This window comes from Macrotis lagotis, chromosome 1, assembly GCF_037893015.1.
Source record: "Macrotis lagotis isolate mMagLag1 chromosome 1, bilby.v1.9.chrom.fasta, whole genome shotgun sequence".
Taxonomy (NCBI): Eukaryota; Metazoa; Chordata; class Mammalia; order Peramelemorphia; family Peramelidae; genus Macrotis; species Macrotis lagotis.
The window spans coordinates 754,717,543-754,737,711 of NC_133658.1; positions in this window are offsets into that span (position 1 = coordinate 754,717,543).

Sequence of the window (20,169 nt, forward strand, 5' to 3'; positions counted from 1 at the left end):
CTGTGCAACCAATATTCCAGAGGACATAGTGGAAGGGCTGGGTGAAGTTAAAATGAAATTCTTGTTGGGGAGGATTAAAAGGGATAGAAATGAGCAGTCAAAAGGTAGGGGGTGAGGAATTGAGTTTAGGGGTGATCTTCAAGAATTCAGAATTACTGGGATGTAAAAGGAATGAGCAACCGTGAGAATAGTTGGTGCTGAATAGAGGATGCCATACTGTACCTTCAAAGGAAAGGTACAGAAGGAAGTGGGAGGCCTAAGTTTAAAGGAGTGCTCATGTTCTTTGCATTGGAGGTTCTCTGTATCCCAACTGGGAGATTAGGTTAGCAGCAGGAGGAAGCAGATGCTTTGTACTGGTACAGATGGAAGTGGTTGCTTTGGGGCAGATGGAAGATGCCCAGCCTAGCCACTGGAGGTCCTTCCTCAGGAAACATGCTACAACCAGCAGGAGAATGAAAGCTCAGGGTACCCCCATTCTCTCCATCTCCCAGACTCACAAACTTAGTATAATACTTGACTCCTCATTCTCACAATCCATATCCACGCTGTTGCTAAGTCCTAGTGATTCTAATTTTGCATATCACTTGTATATATCCCCTTTCCTGCTGAAATATCTGCCACTGTGGTGCTATTTTTTCCCAATTCTTTATTTTATCTTGTGCTTTGTCACAGTCATCCAACATTTATTTCATTATTCACTTTTGTAAAATGTTCTCCCTTCCTTCCTTCCCTCCTTCTTCCCCATGACAGCAAGCAGTCTGATATAGGTTAAAGAAGCCCAATCATGCTAACTATATTTGCACATTAGTCACATTGTGAAAGAAGAATCAGATCAAAAGGGACAAAAACATGAGAGAAAAATCAAAAATCAAATTTAAAAAAGTGAAGATTATATGCTTTGATTTGCATTCAATTCTTTCTCTGGATGTGGATGGCATTGTTACCACAAATCCTTTAGAATCTTTTAGCACTATATTGCTGAGAAGAGCTAAGTCTATCATAGTTGATCATCATATGATGTTGCCGTGACTGTGTTCAATATTCTCTAGTTCTGCTCACCTCACTCAGTCCCAGTTCTTGTTAAGTCTTTCAAGGTTTTTCTGAAATCCATCTGCTCATCATTTCTTATAGACCAATATTATTCCATTACACCCCATATAGCAAAACTTGTTTAACCATTCCCCTAATTGATGGGCATCCTCTAAATTTCCAAATTTTGCCACTACAAAAATAGCTGCAATAACCATTTTTGTACATTTGGTCCTTTTCCTTTCTGTTTTTTTATCTCATTGTGATACAGACCCAGTAGTGGCTCTGCTGGAGCAAAGAGTATGCACGGTTTTATAGCCCTTTGGGCATAGTTCCAAATTACTCTCCAGAATGATTGGATCAGTTCACAACTCTACCACTACTGTATTAGTTTCCCAGTTTTCTCACATCCCTCCAACATTTATAATTTCCCTTTTCTGTCACATTAGCCAATCTGATATGTGTGAGGTGGCACCTTATTGCTGGCTATCTTACTTTACTTCTGGACTACTGAAATAGCCTGCAAGTTGGTCCCCCTTTTTCATATCTCTCACCATTCAGTCCATCTTCCTCCAAAATATCTTCCAAAAAGCATAGATTATGTCATTGTCCATTTCAATAAATTCCCACAACTCTCTATTACCTCAAGGATAGAACAAACACAAAATGCTTTATATTTCATGTTTATATTTGTAATATGTTTAAATCCTTCATAAACTGGTCCCTTCCTAACTCTCCACACGTTCTTTACATTTTATTCTTCTCCATGTTTTCTGTAATCCAATTACACGACACCTTCCTTGATGATCTCACACAAAATTGTACATCTCTCAAATCTGTATATTTTCACTATTTATCCTCCATGTCTGGAATACTCTTCTTTTTCACCTCTGACTCCTGGCTTCTCAGGCTTCAATATTCAACCCAAATTCCACATTCTGCTAAAATTTCTGCTCCCTCCATTCCTACCATTATTAATGGCTCCCCCCCCAAAAAAAATTATTTCCCAATTACTCTTTATAAATTTTGAAAGGCAAGTGGATGTTTACATGTTGTGTACCCTGTGAAAATACAATCTTCCCAAGGGCAGAGGCTGTCTATGTATTTATGTATCTAATTTTATTAACTTATTCATTTTTTTGTTTCCTTTTCTTTGTTATCCTTAGCATCCTTTGTATCACCTGGCATAGAGTACACACTTAATAAATGTTTGTTGGTTTGTTGGTTTGACATGACTTCTTCATTCTTCGTTTACCTAAACCCACAATAATGACCTTGATGTAGACATTAAACATAAATTTCTTAGAATTTGATTTTATTAACTCTTCTTGCCTCCTCATCCATCTCAGCCCAGTACTACATCTTGGCCACACCTAGAAAGATGAATAACTATTCTAGGATAAAGCTGGGAAGTTTTTAGAGCTACTACACATACTATCTTTGATATTCCCGACAAACATATGAGATGAGGAAAGTGAAACACATTGATATTATGTGACTAAATCATGATTGCAAAGCTCAGAAGTAACCAAAGGCAAGATTGAATAGTATGTCTTCATTCCTGACATCATGGCCCCTCCTGACACTGTGCTGGGCTGCCTCTCACTTGGCATCCAACCCAGGTATGTACTCCATATATGTTTGGAACAGATGAAAATAAACATTCTTCAAGTCTAAGATATTTTGTATACATTTTATACATTGTATACATTTTGTCCAAAGAAACTCAGAATAGCTCTAGAGACCAGTGAGTGCTGAAGGACTGAAAAAAGAATAGTCAAAGAAATGTTGGATTGAAAAATGAAAGTTTATATATAGACAATTCTAATGAACTTTATCTATATTTATTCTAAATTGTCAATGTAATTCTGAAAACATGGCACTGAGAACTAAACACAATATTCAATTTGTGATCTGTAGTCTCAGAATAGCTGAGAAAAGTGGCACTATTTCAGCCACACACATGTCCACATATACATATATATTCCCAACTATGCTTCTATACTGAAGATTATATTGCATTTGTTAACTGCTAGACTATACAATTGACTCAAATTGACACTGGAACCCATTGATATTACATAATCTTTTTTTCACAGAAAACATTTCCTAGGCATATCTTTCCCCGACCTTCATTTGCATATTTGATTTTTTTGAACTCAAGTCCAGAACTTTACATTTATCCCTGTGAACTTTCGACTTACAGCTTCAATCCATCATTCCTAGATTTGTTGAGTTATTTCAGCTGAAAGTCCTATCATCCACCATATTCGATGTGTCTCCCAGTTTTGTAAGCCTGCCATCTATGCCATCAGCCAGTCATTAATACAGATGTTGAATAGCACAGCAACAAGAAAAATCCCTGAGGGACTACTCACAGCCTCCCCTTAAGCTTGGCATTGATCCAATAATGACCATTCTTTAAATCCACTTCCAAATCCTCCAAATTTTATCACCCAGCAATTTTCCCAAATTTTATCATCTGTAAAATGAAGGTAACAATCTTTGTACCACCTAACAATGATATTTTGAAGAAAATGCTATATAAAACCTAAAGCACTATAGAAATGTGAACTATTATTACTACTCACTTGGAACTTTTCATAATAATCTCAATGACAGTTCTACTGTTGCCTTACTTAAAATTTTAATTTAATTATTTAAATTTGGCTAGTATATTTGTTTCCTCTATGTCACAAAGCTACTCTTGCCTCCACTGTCTGAAAGTCAAGTAGTTTAGATCTCTACCCTATCTCCAGGGTTCTCCAGTACATTAAAGGGGCTTGGAAAGCTTTGGTTCTTTGTACATGACTCCAGCCCTTACCAATGGTGTTCCCCTAAGAACAGAATGACTGGATGAAGGCATAGATGGCCTGCTTTTCAACCTCCCTGCAGTTCCATTTTGACAATAGCAATGAGATTAGTTTTTATAAAGACATAGTTACTTAAGGGGATATAATCAAAATGTTCAAAGTCTCTACCCTAAAATACCTCCTGTACCTCCCTCCTGTACCCTTTCCTGAACTATCTGAGTCTACAGAAACAAAGAAGGGAATTAGCTTTCTAGATTAGCTAACTTCTCTATAGAACTTTCTCTCGGTTCCAAATCCCCCATTGGGTTTAAGTCACATGTACCCTGGCTTACCAGGGCTTCCCTGTCAAATTGACTGACAGCACTATCCCCTACCCATTTTGATACCACCCTTGCAATCCTAGTTCCAAGATCATCATAGCTCAAATTTGGGGTCTTGTAGGGATTGTCCCCAACACCTGAAAATAAGGACAAACAACAAAGAAGAGTAACTGATACACCCAGACACATTTCCTAGAGTCAGATAAAAAATTAGCACTCTTTCTACAGCCTTCCCTTGCCTTTCTATAGTGGAAAAATAAGACTGTCCTACAGAATTAGGGAAAGGAAAAGCTTTCCCTTCTCACACACATTCATTCCATGGTATTCTTGCTTTAGGTGAACTGGGAACTTCACCCTTTGGATGCAGCAGATAAGAATTACCAAAAATGGTAGAAAAAAGTTCAAATTGCTCAGTATCAACCATTTCAAAGACATAGGGAACCATTCAAAGGAGACTACCCCCACCCACTTGATAGGTGATGCAGAGAGTTCCTTGCATGCCCAAAAGGACACTCAAGGGTGTCTCCTTAGGAAAATGTGGGATGCCTGGAGAAACCCATATTGTACTTTTAAAACTGAACCTTAAATTCCTTTAGGGCAGGCACTATCATTTAATTTACTTATACCCACCAAAGAGTCTAATGCAGTGTCCACATGTAAGATTATAGTACTCAGAACTAGAAGGGACCTTAAAGAACACCATTCCCTTCATTGTGTTAAAGAAAAAACATTAAAAAGTAGCTTAAGGAAACTAAGTTATAAAAATCTCTCTGTAGAACCTTGGAGAATACCAAAAGTGCTAGACCTGAAAGAAGACCTGAATTCAAATCCTGCCTCAGTTCCTTGCTAATCTAGCCATCTAGGCATATGTCTATGCCTAAACAAATGATTTTATCTCTTTCAGTATCGATTTAAAATGGGGACAATAAAGTACTATCCTCCCAGAGTTGACATATAATCAAATTATATGATATGATATATGTATATATATATATATATAAAGTGTTTTACAAACCTCAAAAATTCTATGAAAATACCCACTATTATCATTATTACATGACTTTCCCAAGATCATACTGAATGTTAATAACAAAACCAAGATTCAAACAGAAGTCTACTAACTCCAGATTCTGTATTCATGAAGCATGATTCCTAAAGTACAAATAAATGCATTTTCATTCAGTGAGTATTGATAAATAGATGCTTGTAAGCCAAAGGAATAATGAATCTTTTGATGTATAACACTTAGACTATACTATTTGGGACCTCTGCTATTACCTCAGTGCATTTTGATGGGTTATTGTAGTGCATCCCCAAGGGATCATAATAGCTTGCATTTGTATAATGTTTTAGAGTTTGCTAAGTCCTTTGCACACATATCATTGATTCTCATGACAATTCAGAGAGGTAGGTAAAACAATTATTATTTATCCCCATTTTACAGATGAGGAACCTGTGACTGAGAAAAGAAGTGATTTATTCAAGATCCTACATTTCAAAAATAGAAAAAGTTGGAACCCTAACTGAAGCATTACAACTCTTACAATCCTTTCTTGCCTTTCTAAAGTAGAAAAAAAATGTCCTACAGATCTGACTAGGAACAGCGTACTCCCTTGGTACTGCTTTTCCCTCTTGAGATCATTTCCCCTAGAGTTAGAATTTATCATATATATATTCCTCTCTGACTTTTCTGGTCAACAGTAGAGTTTTGGGAAATCATTGGTTGTTTGGAAAATAATTAGTCCCTCTTCTTGTAGTGCATGAAGTAATTTTATTTTTTTTTCCTTTCTGCCTTCTTCATTTTCCTCCTTTTGCCCAGGAATCTTTCACATACATAGGACTTTAAAATTCAGTGAAATTCAATTCCATTTCTTTTTTTATAGTGTCTTTTATACCAACTATCCAAACAGTCTTCACAGGATGAGATAAATGAGAAAGCATTTTACAAAGCTGGGCACATAGCTCCCCAAAACAAGAGAAATAAGAAATGTAGTAGATGAAAAAGCAAAAAGAAATAGAAAATATTAAGAAGGAAGAAGAGGAAGAAGGGGAATAGGCAAAATGGGCATCAAGAGATAGAAGATCATCTAATCTAGCTCACACTTGAATAATAACTTCCTAAAATAACTCTGCCCCTGTGGTCTTGAAGACCACCCTCTGAAGACCCCCAGTGAGTAGGGATTTGCTACTTTTAGAACTGTTCATTTCATTTTTGTGTAGCTATAATTATTAGGAAGTGTTCCTTTCATTGAGCTAAAATATGTTTTATGTTTCAAGTGAACCATAATACTATATCCCTGATATCAAGGAGCTCACAATTAGGGGAACTAAATTATACAATTAATAAATAGCATAAGATAGTATAATGTTGTGTTGAATGTGTTTAGACTATGGGCAGTAGAAATTCAGATAAAGGATGACTCTGAGCTTCAAACTCAGAAGCCTGCCTTGTTATGATGAGGACTGGTGTGCCCACACAACCTGGCATGGCCAGCAAATTAGCAAATCATTCAAAACATGAACTTAGCAGTCCTGAAATTAACAAAATCATTTATAGTGATTTGCTCAAAGAAAAGTGTGCTCCATTAGTACGCATTCTCAAACTAATCAATGTTTTTACTCTATGCCAGGCCTAATGCTTTTGATCCCCTAAAGATTAAAAAAAAAAGTAAACAGGGGCAGCTAGGTGGTGCAGCAGATAGAGCACTGACCCTGGAGTCAGGAAGATCTGAATTCAAATTCGACCTAAGATGCTTAATAATTACCTGGCTGTGTGACTTGGGCAAGTCACTTAACCCCCTTGCCTTAAATAAATAAAAAAGATAAACAATCCTTTCCATCAATGAGCTTACTTTCTACTGAGGAAAAGAACACATGCTTATATAAGTATATACAAAATATCTGTCCTACAAAGCAAGTACAAGCTGACTTTGGTGGAATGGGAAATTTGAAAACACCACAGGTAAGAGGTGACATTTGACCTAAAGCTTGAAGGAAACAAGGAATTCAAAGAGATGGGAGGGAGTGGGGCTGCATTCCAGGCCGAGGAGACAACCTGGAAAAGGCAAAAAAAGAAATGATAGAATATCTTGAGAGTGAAATAGCAGAAAACACAAAGAGCATGAAAAGGATAAATATGTAATAAGTCTGGAAGGGTAGTCTGGAGTCAGTTTGTAAAGGACAAAAATGGCAAACAGAAGAGTTCGTATTTATCCTAGGGACAATAAGGAGCCACTGGAATAGATGATAACATGGTCAGATCTGTGTTACTTTAAGAATATGATTTTGTCAGGTGACATAAGGATTAGATTAGAATGCTATTATTTAGTCATGTCCAACTTTTTATGACCCCATTTGGGGTTTTCTCAGCAAAGATACTGAAGTAGTTTGCCATATCCTTCTCCACCTCATTTGATAGATGAGGAAACTGAGGCAAACAAGATTAAATGACTTGCTCAAGGTCACACAGCTAGTAAGTGTCTGAAGTCAGATTTGAACTCTCAAGAAAATGCCTCTTCCTGCTCTGGGCCCACAGCTCTATGCACTGTGCCACTTAACTGCCCTAGAATAGAAATGATTCAAACTCAGAAAGACCAGTTCTGAAGTAACTACAATAATGTAGAACAGGGGGTAATGAAGATCATCTTAACTAGGGAATAATAGCATTGAATACAAAGGAGACTGATAGGAGAGATGTTGAAAAGATAAAATCAAGAAGACAAGAATTCCTCCCTCTCACAATCCCTGGTTTGCTTCTAAGCACAGCTCAAGTCCATATCCTTTATTATAAGGCCTTTACAATTCTTAGTGTTCTACTTTATTTATTATTTACTTTTTTATTTATTGTATTTATATTCATGTTGTATCTTCCTTCATGGAATACACAGCCATTGAGGGTCAGTGATTATTTTGTCTTTGTCTCTGTATCACTAGCTTCTCAAGGCACCGAGGTGCCTTGCACATGGTAGAGACTTAATAAATGCTGTATTGAATTGAATTGAATTAAAGACAGACACATAAGATACAGAAAAGCATAGACATCAAACAAAGGAAGTCTCAGTGACAGCTTCTTTCGAAAGGCTTTGCAAATAGTTCCAAGTTCTTTTTTTTGTACACTTTCCAAGGAGCTTTTGACCACCAACCAATCTAATTAATTTGCAAAATGCACATAAGACTCATGGTTCTTGTTATTTCCTCTTTCTGTCCATCCTCAAATCCAGTGACTGATGCTCAGTGTGAGACCTGATTTCACCTTGGGGAAGGCATTTTAGATCCCTCTGTGCCTCAGTTTTTTTTTTCCCATGAATAAAATGAAGTTAATGATAACTACACTAAGAGAATATGTATGAATAACACATAATAATAATTTGCATAGGACTATGGATTTAGATCTGGAAGGGATCCTAGAAATCATATAATTCAAATTCCTTCTTTTAAAGCTAAGGAAATGAATCCCAGGGACATTAATTGACCTGTGACAGGTCACACATACAATGAGTGCTGTTTATATAGCATTATAAGGTTGATTAAACATTTTCCTCACAGGAACCCTATGAGATAGGGGATATAAGTATTATCCTTCCCATTTGACACATGAGGAAATTGAGGTTTAGAGATTTGACTTAAGTACAGTAAGTGGGTAAGTTGAGATTGGAGTCCCAGACATAGGAGATATATAGATTTGAAATGGGAAGAACTTCAGAAGTTATTTAGTTCAATCTTCACATGTTACAGATGAAGATACTGAGGCCAAGAGATCACACCAAAAGTTGTAGAACATGATTTTAAGCCTAGATCCTGTGAGTCCAAATTCTGCAATTTCCACTTTACCATGTTGCCTCCAGTATTAAGTTCTAAGGCACTATATAAATGCTAACTCACCATTATTACCTCATGAAACTGAACTTAAAGAACACAGCCACTTATCTGTAACTAAAATGTGACTCTTCTGCTATTTCTAGTTCCTCTAGAGAGAGAACCAGGAAAACCATGCATAATGATCAAATTAGAAAGGATAGGATGATCAATTTCTCAGCTGGGCTGATGCTCACTGATACCTGATGCTCACTTATCCTGTCCTAATTTATAAAGGACCATAGGTTTAAAAACTTGATGAGACCTCAGAGATCATCTAGGCAAATCTCAATGTTTTCCTGAGGAAAAAACCAAGGTCCACAGAGGTTAATTGACTTGTCATAGGTCACAGAAGTAAGAAGTAATAGAACCAAGTTTCCAAATCCAACAAGGACTTTTTCCACTACACCACATTTCTTTGTCCTTGGCCAGAATCTTTATCTGTGGTTTGTCCATCATCTATCCATCCACCTTTCATTCAATCATTCTATTCTATTGGAGTTTTTTTCCTGTTCTCCCTATCACAATTTGTACTGAGAAAACAGCAAGAATCTCATTAGACATAACAAAGATCCAAAAAATCAGCATAAACTCACATATAAAAGCTTTTGTAAAAAATGGGGATTTCTGTAGAGGTTTTGTATATGCTTAAATGGCGCAGAGAGCTAAATTGTAAAATTACGAATGGAATGTGGAATGGCATATTTGATTATACAAAGTCATCTGCTATGCCTCATAACATGTTAGAAATTCAAGATACTGTTTAGTTTGCACTTAACTCCAGATAACATCCACAGGAAGAGCTCAGCAGGCCTTAACAAAGAGCTCCAAAGAGACCAGAATGTACATGTGGGGAAAGCATACCTTGTGGAATTATTACCATCCCTTGGTTTTCTATTGTCCCTTTTCCCCCAAATCCCAAAGCACTTGCAGAGGCTACATAAAGACCCCAAAACACTTATACACTAGGACTGCATTTAAGAAAAACAGGAATGATTACCATAATTTTATTGGAGGAGGGAGTTACATTAAAATGTATAAAACATTGTCCCTTCCTTCAAGGAGATTTTGACATAGCCAGGGTAGCAATAAGACATTTACATCATTGCTTTACTAGAGTTTTCCTTCTATTCTTAAGGAGACTGCCTCCATCCATATTAAAAGCAGCCCCTCCCAATCTTCTGATTCTGTACAGTCCATGATCACATTTTTCCTTAAATCCTCATATGAGCTGGAGATATTTTTCTTATGCTTTTGTTATCCTGGAGACACCATTTAACATGCATAATGTTCATCTATCTCCTGTCATTTTTTTCTATCTCCTACAGAACATTCAAGATTCTAGGTCAGGTAGCTTCCATCAACCCCCAAGTATTCTGTTTTCTTTTTCAGGGAGTCAACTACTTGTGGCAACCCTCCCCAAGTGAAAAATGGAGTTCAAGAGCTCCTGTGAGCACATGCCTTTTATCTTCCATTATTGCATCCCTTGAGGGAAGTTAGGGGCTAGGAGCAAAGACATCTCCTCTTTTCTCCCTCTTCATCCATTGATAAGCTAATTCTACCATAGCCTGCTCTCTTGAATCTCAAACAGCCCATCATCAACCTGATTATGCTCTATCAAACTTTGACTTTGTATATCTAATCATTTGCTTCCTTCACTCCTACATACATTCTGCTGAAAGAAGATAGGGGGAAAAAATCACATAACCATTCTGACTACAAATTATGTTACATAATCTCAACTGGGTCCTCACTGCTGCTGGGCAATCTTACAATATACCTCCCTAATCAACTCACTATCCAATTCTCTACAGTAGCAATTCCAAACCTTTTCATCCCTCTTCAAGCCTCCCTTGGTTCTCCTCCTACTCCCATCTCAGCTGAGAACCTTGCTTTCTATTTTACAGAAAAAAAAATTGAGTGTTTGCTATGAGCTCCCTTCTTTCCTAATACAATGTCTGACATAAAGTACTTAAATGTGGTTTGAATTAAATTGAATTTTCCTACTTTCCTTGTCTTCTGTCATTCAGATACTTTCTGCCACTGTCTTCAGTTTTACCTTTACCTCACATGCTGAAGAATCCTTGTGCCTTGCTAACCCTTCTACTTGTTCAAAGGATTTCTTTCTATCTCTTCTCCTCCAATACATTGTTCCCTTTGTTACTTCCTCTATATAACTTATTTTCATTCTTTTCCCAGGCCCTTGCCTAAAAACCTTCTCATGCCTTCCTCACGGTGAAAAACCCTCCTTTGAATTTTTTAATCCCCAATAACTATCATCCTGTTTTGTCTGTTCTTTATAGCTAATGCCTCAAAAAGGCCATCTAATTAGGAACATCTTCTTTCTCTCCTCTCATTCTTCTTGACCTCTTTTAATGTGGCTTTTGACTTTATCATTCCACTTAAACTTCCCTTTCCATAGTTACTAATGATCTCTTAGTTGCCAAATCCAGTGACCTTTTTCCTCAGTTCTCATTCTCCTTGATCACTCTGCAGTTTTTGACACCATTGAGCATGCTTTCCTCCTTAATACTCTCCTCTTTAGGCTTTAAGAATACTACTCTCTCTTGAGCTTCCTTCTAATGGTTAGAGCACTCCTCAGTTTCCTTTGCTGAATCATGCCCTCTAACCTTAGATGTCCTTGGTCCTTGTCTTTATGTTTCTTGACTTGGTGAGTTTATCAGCTTTCCTGGATTCCATTATCATGTCTATACAGATAATGCTCAAATCTGCCTGTCCTACCCCGACCTTTTTGCTGATCTCCACTCTTATATCTCCAACACTCTTTCAGAGATCTCAAACTGTATTTCCAGTAGATATCTTAAACCAAATTTATCTAAAACAGAGTTCGTTATCTTCCTCCCTAAACTCTCCCCTCCTTCTACCAACCCTATTACTATAGATGGCAACATCATCCTCCCAATCCATCAGACTCCTAACATAGGTTTTATCCTTGAATCCCCCTAACTCTCACCCTTCATATCCAAACTGGTTCCAAAGTTTGTTAATTTTACCTTTGCAACATCTCTCAAATATGTTTCCTTCTCTACTGTAATGTTATCATCACTCTAGTGCAGGCCTCCATCACCTAATGCCTAGATTATTCTAATAATTTACTGTGAACTCTGTTTGCCTCAAGCTTCTCCCTTTTCTAATCCATCTTCCGTTCCATCACCAAAGTGATTTTTCTAAAGCGTAGATCCATCCATGTCACTTCCCTACTCAGGAAACTCTAACCAAATCAAATATAATATACTTTAATATTTATTCCAAACTCTTCATAACCTCACCTCCACTCCCTTTCCAGTGTTCATACACTTACTACACATACTCTTCAATTCAGTGACTCTGGCCTCCTAACTGTTCCAGGCATTTTCTCTGGCTGTCCTCCTATCCCTGAAATGCTCTCCCTCCTAATCTCAATTTAACCCCTTTCCTGACTTCCTTTATGTTCCAAATTATATGCCATCTTTTACATGATGTCTTTCTATTTCTATTTCTAGTGCCTTCCCTTTGTTAATATATATATATATGTATATTATTTGTATATGTCTGTTTATGTGTTATAGGATGAAGAATAGCTTTTTTCTCTTTTTCCCCCCAGAACTTAGTCCAAACTATGGTACATATTAGGTGCTTAATAAATATTGATTTATTGATTGATTGATTTCTTCTTATGATTGATCATTTCTTCTAATCAAGCACATACCATTATGGCTGCATTATTTGCCATTTTGTTATTTCACGAAGGTCATTTCAATAGGTAACAGCAGCTTTCTTTGTTGGAAAGCTCCCAGGAAATTTACCATTGGAAACCCACAGCATCCTGTCTTGGTCCATTATGAGGGCTTCCATTGTCCCTTTGGCTTATTTAGCTTTGGGGGGTGCAGTACCTACTCATCCCTCCCCTTAGCTCTATATAAAAATACACCCTGACCCATATCATCTATCCTCCTAAATCTTCAGTCATCAACTATTTCTCTGGACCTTTTATTCCTTGTTACTTAAATTCCCCATTTGGAATGCCTTTAGAAACCCAATCATTGGTTCTGTCACTGGTGCATTGATGATGTTGATGGTCCAGATGGTACAACTGGACAGATGCACAGGAACAGCCCCAGAGGAGATAAGATTGAGAAGATGCTTTGGGAAGTCCCTGACACAGATGCAAGGGCAGAAGAGAAATTTGTCACCTGAAAAAGCTTCCAACATTCCCCTCCCCACCCAACACAGATATTCTCTAGAAATCTAAGTAGAAAGAAGTGAATTGGAAAGTGTGGATGCTTTTTAGCATACTCAGTCCCTCCCTTCCTAATACTGACATTTTTAGCTGAAACTCTAGTTGCTTCACAACTGTCAGCATCAATAAATATTTGTTTTCCAATTCAAGTCACTGTGCTGGAGACCTTATGGGGTTTGACATGTTCTCTAACCATGAGGAACTTCTAATCTGTTCATAGACTGCACAGATGAGAATATGCAGGTGACAGAACAAATATATAATAATCAGGGGATGGAAGAAATCCCATATTATTTATATTCCCCGTTAATCATCTTTGTTCTCATTTGAGAGATTGAATTTGGGACTAGGGGAGGATGAAATGATGAAGCAAAAAAATTAGTTGATTGGGAGCCAAAAAGATGTAATAAAATAAGTGCAAGACTAGATTTGGAAAATGTGGGATCTAGTTAAGGCTCTTACATGCATAGACTGTATCACTTGGGTAAATTTCTTTACCACTTTGGGCCTCAGTTTCTTCTTTTGGAAAATGAGGGCACTAGACTAAATAGTCCCTAAAGTTCCTTCCAGAACTCTGTGGTTTTATTTCTTTTCATTCAATAGTAACAATAACATCAACTTCTCCTCCTCAAAGAGCCTAGTATTGTTCTGGTTACACAACCCACATCCAAACAACCCTCTAATGCAGGGATATTTAACCTTTTTTTTTTGTATCCATAGATCCTCTTGGCTTTCTGGTGAAATTGACTTCTCAGAATTTTTTTTTAAATTCTTAATTGAGGGGGTGGCTAAGTGGTGCAGTGGATAGAGCACCGGACCTAGAGTCAGAAGTACCTGAGTTCAAATCTGACCTCAGACACTTAATAATTACCTAGCTATGTGACCTTGGGCAAGCCACTTAACCCCATTTGCCTCACAAAAACCTAAAAAAAATTCAATTAATTGAAAAAAATACTAATTTTTAATAGATATTAGCAAAAAAAAGGATTTTTTCCTATATACTCCCTAAAGTTCCTTCCATAACTTTGTGCTTTTCTTTCTTTTCATTCAATAGTAACAATAATATCAACTCTCTTCTATCACCTACTCCCTCCTCCCCTCCCCCTATCCCCTTTCTCCCATCCCTTTCCTCTAATTTTTCTCTAGGGTAAGATTGATTTCTGTACCCTATTGGGTGTGTATTATTTCTCCATTGAGCCATTTTTAAAATTTTGTTTATTTAAGACAATGGGTCTTAAGAGTGACTTGCCCAAGGTCACACAGCTCAGCAATTATTAAGTGTCTGAGGTCAAATTTGAACTCAGGTCCTCCAGGCTCCAGGGCCAGTGCTCTAACCACTGCACCACCTAGCTGCCTCCTACTGAGCAATTTCTGATGAGAATGAAGGCTCACTCATTCCCCCTCGCCTATCCCCATTCCACTCCATTGCAAAAACTTTTTCTTGGCTCTTTTATATAAAATTTCTTAGTCTATTTTACCTCTCCTTTCCCTTTCTCCCAGTACTTTCCTTTATCACTTATTGACTCCATCTTTATAATATATTATACCATTATATTCAACTCCCTTGTTCCTTGTCTATATATATTGAAGAAACTTCTCTGATGGACTTATGATATAGACAGCACTCATCCCAGAGAGAGACCTGAAGGGATCTGAACACAGACTGAAGTATACTTTTTTCTTACTTCATTTCTCTTGAGATTTCTCTATCTTTTTAGGGGGATAGGGTTATGTTTTCTTTCTCAAGATTATTATAATAATATGAAAATAAATAAACCATAAAAAAGAACTCTTGCCCTTAGTTCTTGATAGTTCCACAGTAGAAAGGGTGAAGCTATCTGTTCCAATCTGCCTCACCGAGCATCCTTTTTCCAACATGTTCAAGTGTTGATCTAACCTTCAAGACTCATCTCAAACATTAAATCTACCTTCTTGTAAACCCAAAGTTGGAAATTATTTTTCTCTTTACAGATCTCATAGAACATTTTGTACCTTTCTCAAATTCTTCTCACATCCTACTGAATATTATAGCTTTATTTAACATCATAGCCTTTCCTGTAGTTTGAGATCATAAGAGCAGATCTCTCAGTCTCCACTCTCTCCACAGTGTCTAGCTCAGTGTTCCACACATGATATGATCCACACATAAATGCATTTGTCAGAATGAAATTGTAAAATACAAATGCTTTAGCCTACGAACAGCTTCCATATTCTATTTAGTATAACAAAGTAATCTACCTCTTCTTCTTGAGAGTCTAGCCATGTGATCATATTTTCATTCTTCATTCTTGGGGTAGATTAGGGTGGAAGGCAACTTGTTAGATCTAGCCCTCATCACTCCTATTTCCGAAAAATATATGATCTATATTCTTTTGTGCTGATGGTCAAGGAGAGAATAATGGGATATCTCTCAGAATTCACACTTAATCTCATCCCCACTTCAGTCTATGTCCTTTAAGTTCTATAAATATGATTCAGTAAACATTTATTAAGCTTCTGCTGTATGCAGGCACTGTACCAAACACTGAAGATACAAACAAGAGATAGACAGTCTCTTGTCCTCAAGGAGTTTACCATTTACTGAAGAGAGACAACATATAAAGGGAAAGGTAAAAAAAGAAAACCAAGTTGTGTTGTTGCTTGGACTCAAAACCATGTTCAACTAATGATGGAAAATGTAGAACTACTTGGAAAGTTCTGAAGGTTCTGAGCTATCTATAAGGGAAAGTTCTGAGATAAATTCATCAACACATCATTGAGTGACTGTTTTGAGGACATTATTACTATGAGTTCCAAATAGAAGAAATGACCTCTGCCTAAAAGAATCATACAATGTAATCCAGTCCAGTAGAAAGGATATAAAAACTCACCAGGCACAGGCACCATTGAGATGGTAGCTCATTCACACTTTCTTTTCCTGTGCTGTTCCTTTCCAAAGTGTCCTGTAAACACCCTATGGAAGTCTATCGAATGTCCTGGAGCCCTTTTTCTGGCTCTTGGGCATGTCTATCAATTTTGAAGTTTGTCTGGAGGTTATTTCTCCCTCACTACATGACTGGCCTACCATCTTTCTGGTCCTACACCCTTTGATGATCCATCACAACTCTTTTCCTGCACAGCTTCTCATGGGTCCCAAGTTGCAGACTATTCACATCTACCATTACCCACAGAGTTACATACAACTTTAATTATTAAGATGTTGTGGTATTCTAGGACTTAAAGATATGCTTAGAAGAACTGATAAGTCTCTGTTTCAGGAAGAAGCTGAGGGATTCAAAAGATCAGTGATTTCATTGATCACCACTCTTATATACCTCAGTAAATTATTGCTATGAGTTATTATGGTCAATTACCTGATGATCAATCTCGTAGATAGAGTTTTGTACTTGAAGTCAGTAAGGGTCAAGTTCAATTGTCCTACTTCAAATACTTCCCAGCTATGTGACTGAATGGGCATTGTCTCAGGCAAATTGTGACCTAGGACAGACAAATCTTTTAAAGACTAAGTTCTCACACTACCTCCAGGGCCATCTCCTGCCATCCTGATCCATATCTGGATGCTGAACCCAGATGACTCTGAAGGTAAAAGTAAGGCTGGTGACTTAGCTCAGCAATTCTCACTCAGATCCAGTTCACTTGCATGCTGTGACATCACTTCCCTAAAGTCATGATCTTCTTCAAGAATAAAGAATAAAACAATAACATGAGCCTAATACTTACATCTAGGTAATATGGTGAATAGAGCACTGGGTCTGGAGTCAGGAAGACTGGAGCTCAAATCCAGCCTCAGACACAAATCAGTTATAAAACTGAGCAAAACATTTACACACTGACTCAATTTCCTCATCTGTGAAGTTGAGATAATGATAGCAAGCACTTGGCTCCCAGGTTTGTTGGGACGATTAGATGTGATGATTTATATATATATATATGATATTACCATATGATGCTGGGCACGTCAACCTCATTCATCTTTAGTTTACTTATTCTTAAAATGGGAATGTTGTTACTTCGGACATAAGAGGGTTGTTTTGAGGATCAAATAAGAGGAAAAATATAAAATTCTTTGAAAATCTGAAAGTGTTGAATGTTTTAACTATTAATGTTATCATAATTATGATTATTCTACATAGTTAATTGCCAATTCCATATTCAAGAGTTTTCAGTGATGAATTGTAGCAATAATAAAACAAAGTTTAAAAAATAACTTCTTTACAACACTGTGGGCTGTAATGTGAATATTATTATTTCAATTATATGGTTAAGGAAATTAGGCTTAAGATCAGCTAGAGTCAGAAACAGAATTCAAAATCATGCCAAGATAGTCTAACGCAAATGTACTTTCTTTGAAAGACAAAAGACAAATAACCTTCAAGTAAGCATTTATGCATGTCTATCTGTAGAAAGATTTGGAAGGAATTTAGAGGTCATATAAGTAGATATGGCCCCTAAGTGTCATAGTGGATAGAGTGCTAGCCCTGAAGTTGGGAAGAATTCAAAGAGTTCAAATCTGACCTCTGTGTGACCCTAGGCCAATATCTTTCTTAATCCACTCCAAGAGTGGTTTGCCAAGAAAACCTCATGGACAATATGATTCACAGGGTCATGAAAAGCTGGAAACAAATGAGCAACTAAAGAACATTATCATCATCTATACATACATACACACACACACACACACACACACACACACACATATATACACACACTCATAGAAATAGATGGTGCATATTTATATGTACAGACATAGATATAAGAATATACTTGTGTATGTATATATAGCTATCTAAACATGTATATGCATGTACATTGACATATTCATATAAATATGCACAGATGCATATGTGTATTCACATATAAACAAATGTACCCACGTCAAAATGTGTCAAAATTCACATGTATATTTGTAGACCCATAAATACTCACATACATACAAATATATATGCATGTATATGCACATATAAGTATATACTTACTACTCACATGTGTACATGTTTCTATGTATGTGTGTGTTTATGCATACATAAACATATATACACACTACTAGGCAACACATGATCACTAAACCCTTTCCAGCTCACTTTAAAAGTCTATCATTGGGGCAGTTAGGTAGCGCAGTGGATAGAGCACCGGCTCTGGAGTCAGGAGTACCTGAATTCAAATCTGACCTCAGACACTTAATAATTACCTAGCTGTGTGGCCTTGGGCAAGCCACTTAACCCCAATGCCTTGAAAAAAACCCAATAAATAAATAAATAAAAGTCTATCATTCTATAAGTGCCAAACCAAATGATTAATATAGATGGCAAATGTTTTGGGAGCTGAAAGGTGGAAGAGATCACAGTGAGCTAGGAAGGTCCTATAGACAATTTGGAAATGGAGTTGGGTCTTGAAGGAAGAGTAGGACCTGAATAGACAGGGGGGGAAAGGGCATTCCTGATAGTGAGAACAAAACAAAGCTACAAATGCATGAATGTATGATTCTCTTTCCCCATCAATTAAAAACATTGCAGTAATTCATTTCCACTAACACAGACCAGTTTTTCATGGACATGGAGAATGGCATGTTTTCCCTTCTCCATGCCACCACAACCATTTAAGAATAAATTTCAATTCATATTAGAGTCCTGTTCACCAGATCTTGCAATATGAATGAATGAATGAACACGTATTTAGGAAGTACTATGGGCAAACTTCTACAGGGATACAAATAAAATTGCAAAACAGTCCCTCATCTCAGGGAGTTCATATTCTAATGGAGAAGACAGCACATATGGAAGGTCTCAGTTGCAAGTCAAATGAAAAAGTGCAGGATGTTTAGGATGCAGTGGTAAAGCAGAAGGTAATGCCTCTTCCTTTATGCCATTTCCACTGATAAAATCCTATATGTATTTTGTTGTTATAGCACTTAATAGTGCCAAGGACTTTGGTGTCAAGAACTCTTTTCTAGGTCTTCAGCAATTGTGTACTATAGAAACAGTTGTCAGGCTATCTATCTCCACAAGGGTAGTTTCCTAAGATGATCTATGTAGATAATGTGGGAAGACCTACTGTTCCTAAGACTCTTGGGTTCATGGTCCTGGGTTATTCAATTACTTCTCTAAGATCAAATACAGACACCTCAATCTGGCACAGCCAAATTCACAAACAGATTCCAATATACTTTCCTAGGTCTATCTTCCTTCCTTCCCTTGAAACTCTATGCACAATCAAAATGGCACTCTTGCTGTTCTTACTTCAGAACATCTCTTTTGTCCATGACTTTGTACCTGACTGAAAGTCTAGTTGCCTTCCTCTATTCCTCTTAGAATCCCTAGATGCCCTGAGTTCATATATACATTATGTATATGTATATGTATTCTATATATAGTCTTTTCTGAATCTAACCCTACCCCCACCCATGAAATTCCTCTCTAATTACTTTATATCTATCTGTAGAAGGACATAATGGATAGAGAATTGCCCTGGGTCAAGAAGTTCTGATTTCAAATCCCACTTCTGACATAAACTACCTCCTTTCCCTATTAATATTTTTAAGATTATAAGATTCAGAACAGTGAATCTGCATGGGTAGAGGTAATGTCTCATCTCTTCCTGCTTAGTGCACGGAAATCATAGGTCAAGAATGTCCATGTGTGCACAGACATACACACATACTATATATACATATATATATATATATATATACAAATATGCAAACATATATACTCAGATATTTGTATATGAATATACATATTTATATATGTACATATGTATGTACAGATATAATATATGCTTATATCAAACAATAAGAATTTATTAACTATACAAATTGTATGTGGCTTTTTTCCCCTTGCTAAGTGTCCCCCCAGATGATAAAATAGTTGAATTTTTGGTTTTTGTACCCTAAAGCCTAGGTATGGTACCTGAAATA